The 6757-nt window shown below is 49.0% G+C and overlaps 1 protein-coding gene across 2 annotated transcripts in view; it reads left to right on the top strand.

Moving 5' to 3' along the window:
* Nucleotides 1-725: 725 nt before the first annotated feature.
* LOC124025541 (sodium-dependent phosphate transport protein 2B-like) overlaps nt 726-6757 on the top strand; it is a 45544-nt gene continuing 39512 nt past the window's right edge. For both annotated transcript variants that reach the window (XM_046338926.1, XM_046338924.1), the window contains exon 1: nt 726-1199. The gene's annotated coding sequence lies outside the window, so the exon portion shown is untranslated. The remainder of the gene's footprint in view (nt 1200-6757) is intronic.

The following is a 6757-nucleotide window of genomic DNA, read 5'->3' as shown; positions in this document are numbered from 1 at the left end:
GCAGGTTAGACAGGGTGCTGTAGATGTGTTCTCTACTGTACCAGCTGAGGCAGGTTAGACAGGGTGCTGTAGATGTGTTCTGTACTGTACCAGCTGAGGCAGGTTAGACAGGGTGCTGTAGATGTGTTCTCTACTGTACCAGCTGAGGCAGGTTAGACAGGGTGCTGTACTCTACTGTACCAGCCGAGGCAGGTTAGACAGGGTGCTGTACTCTACTGTACCAGCCGAGGCAGGTTAGACAGGGTGCTGTACTCTACTGTACCAGCTGAGGCAGGTTAGACAGGGTGCTGTACTCTACTGTACCAGCCGAGGCAGGTTAGACAGGGTGCTGTAGATGTGTTCTCTACTGTACCAGCTGAGGCAGGTTAGACAGGGTGCTCTAGATGTGTTCTCTACTGTACCAGCTGAGGCAGGTTAGACAGGGTGCTGTAGATGTGTTCTTTACTGTACCAGCTGAGGCAGGTTAGACAGGGTGCTGTAGATGTGTTCTCTACTGTACCAGCTGAGGCAGGTTAGACAGGGTGCTGTTCTCTACTGTACCAGCTGAGGCAGGTTAGACAGGGTGCTGTAGATGTGTTCTCTACTGTACCAGCCGAGGCAGTCTGGAGTCAGAGGGCAGGAGGAGAGATTTCATCACACTTTGCACCTCATGCACAGAGATCTCATCGCCACGGAAACAGATAAGACCCGGTAATCAGGTAACGACAGGCATCTCACCTGGATATCTGAGGACGCCGCACGTACGCTTGCCGACATCACCAAGGCCGAGATAATTCCTTCGGACAGTCAGAGAGAGAGAGAGAGGGAGGGGGACAGACTGACTGACTGAAGCAGGTTTGTCTCTGAGGTGTCGACCTGACTGACTGCTGTCTACCTGAAGCAGGTTTGTCTCTGAGGTATCGACCTGACTGACTGCTGTCTACCTGAAGCAGGTTTGTCTCTGAGGTATCGACCTGACTGACTGCTGTCTACCTGAAGCAGGTTTGTCTCTGAGGTATCGACCTGACTGACTGCTGTCTACCTGAAGCAGGTTTGTCTCTGAGGTATCGACCTGACTGACTGCTGTCTACCTGAAGCAGGTTTGTCTCTGAGGTATCGACCTGACTCACTACTGTCTACCTGAAGCAGGTTTGTCTCTGAGGTATCGACCTGTCATCACTAGCTGCTGAGACCACAGACACAGAGTGCCTCTGCTTCAGGTGAGTTCTGACAACATGGACACTCAGTCATCTACAGTATATTATATAGAGTTACTCTGTGTGGATGGGTGTATGGACCTGTGTGACAGAGGTAGAGGGTTCTGGAGTATTGCTTTGTGAAGATTATTTAGTCAGGAATTACGGTAACTCCTGTTTTTTGGTTAGGATTTACGGTAACTCCTGTTTTTTTGGTTAGGATTTACGGTAACACCTGTTTTTTGGTTAGGATTTACGGTAACTCCTGTTTTTTGGTTAGGATTTACGGTAACTCCTGTTTTTTTGGTTAGGATTTACGGTAACACCTGGTTTTTGGTTAGGATTTACGGTAACTCCTGTTTTTTGGTTAGGATTTACGGTAACTCCTGTTGTTTTATTATTAGGATTTACGGTAACACCTGGTTTTTGGTTAGGATTTACGGTAACACCTGTTTTTTTGGTTAGGATTTACAGTAAAAGGGGTGGTGGTCAAATCAACACCCTGATATTTGAGTGAGAGTAGTGTGTCAAACCGTGTGGGCAATGAATACTCAGGGAGGGGAAGAAAAATGTGTAGATTCACGTGTAGAGCACAGCAGATGTTTATTACACCTTCGCAGAAGGCAGGAATCGTGGTTGCAGGCAGGTAATGGTCAAACACAGGTAGGCAGTCAAAAAAGAAAACAATAACTCACAACGATACAAAGAGAAAGAACTGAACTAAATAGGGAGCTGATGAGAAACGGACACAGGTGAAATCAATGAACAACAATGAAAGACAGAGCTTCGTCCCAGAACCACGGAACAAAGGCTACTTTCCAGAACCACGGAACAAAGGCTACATTCCAGAACCACGGAACAAAGGCTACGTTCCAGAACCATGGAACAAAGGCTACGTTCCAGAACCACGAAACAAAGGCTACGTTCCAGAACCACGGAACAAAGGCTACGTTCCAGAACCACGGAACAAAAGCTACGTCCCAGAACCTTGGAACAAAGGCTACGTCCCAGAACCACGGAACAAAGGCTACGTTCCAGAACCACGGAACAAAGGCTACGTTCCAGAACCACGGAACAAAGGCTACGTCCCAGAACCACGGAACAAGGCATCCACCTCCAGGGGGAAAGGAAGGGTCTGATCAGGTTGGAGAAGGACAGGAGCTGAGGTGAAGAAGCATTTCAAGCTGAACGCAGTCAGGGCTGTATCAGTCCATTGAAGGGCCCGGTCTTTTGTCTGGTAAGGGCAGTGAGGGGAGCGGCAGTAGAATTGAAGTTCCGAATGAACCGGCGATAGAAGTTGGAGAACCCAATAAAACGTTGGAGTTCCTTAACAGTGGTGGGTTTGGGCCCATTACTAATGGCGGTGACTTTGTCCACATCCATGCTGACCCCTCCAGGTGTCAGTACGAAGCAGAGGAAGTTCACATGGAAGGTGCTCGTCAGTCTTCACATTAAAGGTTATGGTCAAGGAGCCGTTGAAGAACCTTTTGCTTTATGTGTTCCTTCAGGGAGTAAATCAGGAGGTCATCAATGTCGACGATAAGAAAGCAGTTGATCATATCCTGAAAAACCTCATTCATAAAGGATTGGAAGACGGCGAAGGCGTTCGTAAGGCCGTAGGGCAGGACCAGGTATTCGTAGTGTCCTCGAGTGGTGATAAAGGCCGTCTTCCATTCGTCGCCTTCACGTATACGGACAAGGTTATATGCACTTCGCAATTCGAGTTTAGTATAGATGACCGGCACGGCCCACTTGTTCAAGGGTCGCTGGGTACAAAGGAAGAGGGAAACGGTTCTTGACCATGACGTCATTCAGGGAACGATAATCCATACATGGACGGGGACCACCGTCCTTTTTTTTCCGACGAAGAAGAAGCTGGATGCAGCCGGGGAAGAAGAAGGACAAATTAAACCGTTTGAGTGATTCATCAATGTAGTTCTCCATTGCCTCATTTTCCGGGATCGATAGGGGGTAAACACGGCCATTCGGTGGGGACACTCCAGGGAGTAAGTCAAGAGCACAGTCTCCTGGGCAATGTGGTGGCAGAGTGGAGGCCTTGACTCTGCTGAAGACGTTGCTGTACTGGCCGTATTCAGATGGTATGGTGGGTGGCACTGCCGAGGGAGGGTCCTCAATAGTGGTGGCTCTGCAGGGTAGGCTGAGACAACTGGTGAAGCAGGTAGAAGACCAGGACAGTTGTTCACCTTGTCTCCACGAGATGGCAGGGTCATGATGACAAAGCCAGGGGTGTCCGAGGATGAGTGGCTGTTTGGGGGATGAGAGTTCCATGAGTTGAATGGTTTCGGTGTGGAAGACTCCAATCTGGAGGGTGACGCTCTGTGGTCAGGTGCGTGATGAACCCCGTGCCCAATGGCTGCCAGTCCAGGGTGTTAATCCTTAAGGGAGGGGTGACGCTCTGTGGTCAGGTGCGTGATGAACTCCGTGCCCAATGGCTGCCAGTCCAGGGTGTTAATCCTTAAGGGAGGGGTGACGCTCTGTGGTCAGGTGCGTGATGAACCCCGTGCCTAATGGCTGCCAGTCCAGGGTGTTAATCCTTAAGGCAGGGGTGACGCTCTGTGGTCAGGTGCATGATGAACCCCGTGCCCAATGGCTGCCAGTCCAGGGTGTTAATCCTTAAGGGAGGGTGACAGGTGTTAGAGCAATGTCAAGCTCTTGTACTCGCTGGTGATCAATAAAATTACCTTCTGCTTCCGAATCTATCAAGCCTTCTACGGACTTGGTAACCCCCTTCACTGTCATCAATACTGGGGCGGAGAATTGAAGTTATATGAGGAGGTCTCCTATAGGACGACCGGAGGGAGAATGATCAAATACCTCTTTGAAGAGGGTGTAGAAATGGGTCTCGGATCGGAGTTCTGTGCTGTTGGCAGTCCATCTGGCGGTGGCCCAATCCAGGTCAGTAGAGACAAACAAAATCCACCCTGCTCTTATCGGTGGCGAAGTTAGTGGGGGTTGTGCGCAATGTATTTGCTGCATTGCATCAGAAATCCCGGACATTTCCCAAGTCGAACCGTCATATTTTCCAGACACGGATATGAATGAAGGAGGCTATCGGTTACGATACCTGGCATCGGAGGAGTAGGGAAAGGCTGGCGGAGAAGATTGCATATTTCCTCCATAAGCTCCTCTTGCTGGGTTACGATACCTGGCATCGGAGGAGAAGGGACAGGCTGGCGGAGAAGATTGCATATTTCCTCCATAAGCTCCTCTTGCTGGGTTACGATACCTGGCATCGGAGGAGAAGGGACAGGCTGGCGGAGAAGATTGCATATTTCCTCCATAAGCTCCTCTTGCTGGGTTACGATACCTGGCATCGGAGGAGAAGGGACAGGCTGGCAGAGAAGATGGTTATGATACCTGGCATTGGAGGAGAAGGGACAGGCTGGCAGAGAAGATGGTTACGATACCTGGCATCGGAGGAGAAGGGATAGGCTGGCGGAGAAGATGGTTATGATACCTGGCATCGGAGGAGAAGGGACAGGCTGGCAGAGAAGATGGTTACGATACCTGGCATCGGATGAGTAGGGATAGGCTGGCAGAGAATATGGTTACGATACCTGGCATCGGAGGAGAAGGGATAGGCTGGCAGAGAAGATGGTTACGATACCTGGCATCGGAGGAGAAGGGATAGGCTGGCGGAGAAGATGGTTACGATACCTGGCATCGGAGGAGAAGGGACAGGCTGGCGGAGAAGATGGTTACGATACCTGGCATCGGAGGAGAAGGGACAGGCTGGCGGAGAAGATGGTTACGATACCTGGCATCGGAGGAGAAGGGACAGGCTGGCAGAGAGGATGGCACATTTCCTCCATAAGCTCCTCTTGCTGGGTTATGACCTATCCTCCATAAGCTCCTCTTGCTGGGTTATGATACCTGGCATCGGAGGAGAAGGGACAGGCTGGCAGAGAAGATGGCACATTTCCTCCATAAGCTCCTCTTGCTGGGTTATGATACCTGGCATCGGAGGAGAAGGGACAGGCTGGCAGAGAAGATGGTTATGATACCTGGCATTGGAGGAGAAGGGATAGGCTGGCGGAGAAGATGGTTATGATACCTGGCATCGGAGGAGAAGGGATAGGCTGGCGGAGAAGATGGTTACGATACCTGGGATCAGAAGAGTAGGGATAGGCTGGCGGAGAAGATGGCACATTTCCTCCATAAGCTCCTCTTGCTGGGTTAGGCGCCGTTGTAGCTCCGCTGAATCCATTCCGTTATTGGGTCAGGTATTCTGTAATGAATACTCAGGGAGAAAAAGGGGTTGATTCAGACGCAGAGCATGGCAGATGTTAATTAAGCCTTCGCAGAAATGCAGGAATCGTGGTCACAGGCAGGCAATGGTCAAACACAGGTAGGCAGTCAAAAACAAACAATACCTCACAACCATACAAACAGAAAGAACTGAGCAGGGAGCTGATGCAGACCAAGTGAGAAGCCAACACAGGAGAAATCAATTAACAAAAATGAAAGACAGGGCTACGTTCCAGAACACAAAGAAACAGGGCTACATTCCAGACCACAAAGAAACAGGGCTACGTTCCAGAACACAAAGAAACAGGGCTACGTTCCAGAACACAAAGAAACGGGGCTACGTTCCAGAACACAAAGAAACATGGCACACGTTCCAGAACACAAAGAAACTCCTCTTCCAGAACACAAAGAAACGCGCCGTTCCAGAACACAAAGAAACAGAATCCATTCCAGAACACAAAGAAACAGGTATTCTGAAGAAACACAAAGAAAAAGGGGTTGATTCAGAACACAAAGAAACGGCAGATGTTCCAGAACACAAAGAAACAGGGCTACGTTCCAGAACACAAAGAAACAGGGGCTATGTTCAAACACAGAAAGGCAGTCAGAAAACAAACAATACGTTCCAGAACACAGAAAGAAACAGGGCTGTTGCAGAACAGTGTTCCAGAACACAAACAGGAGACGTTCCAGAACAAAAAGAAACGGGGCTACGTTCCAGAACACAAAGAAACAGGGCTACGTTCCAGAACACAAAGAAACAGGGCTACGGTCCAGAACACAAATTAACAGGGCTACGTTCCAGAACACAAAGAAACAGGGCTACGGTCCAGAACACAAAGAAACAGGGCTACGTTCCAGAACACAAATTAACAGGGCTACGTTCCAGAACACAAAGAAACAGGGCTACGTTCCAGACCACAAAGAAACAGGGCAACATTCCAGAACACAAAGAAACAAGGCTACGTTCCAGAACACAAAGAAAAAGAACACAAGGTTGACTAAGAAAAGAAAAGCAGAACCTTACAATGTGACTCAAATCAACACCCTGATATTTGAGTTTAGTGAGAGTGATGAGTCAAACCATGTGACTCAAATCAACACCCTGATATTTGAGTTTAGTGAGAGTGATGAGTCAAACCATGTGACTCAAATCAACACCCTGATATTTGAGTTTAGTGAGAGTGATGAGTCAAACCATGTGACTCAAATCAACACCCTGATATTTGAGTTTAGTGAGAGTGATGAGTCAAACCATGTGACTCAAATCAACACCCTGATATTTGAGTTTAGTGAGAGTGATGAGTCAAACC

The sequence above is a fragment of the Oncorhynchus gorbuscha genome, unplaced genomic scaffold, assembly GCF_021184085.1.
Source record: "Oncorhynchus gorbuscha isolate QuinsamMale2020 ecotype Even-year unplaced genomic scaffold, OgorEven_v1.0 Un_scaffold_2278, whole genome shotgun sequence".
Taxonomy (NCBI): domain Eukaryota; kingdom Metazoa; phylum Chordata; class Actinopteri; order Salmoniformes; family Salmonidae; genus Oncorhynchus; species Oncorhynchus gorbuscha.
Note: the sequence above shows the minus strand (reverse complement) of the source record. Positions and strands in the feature narration are given on the sequence as shown.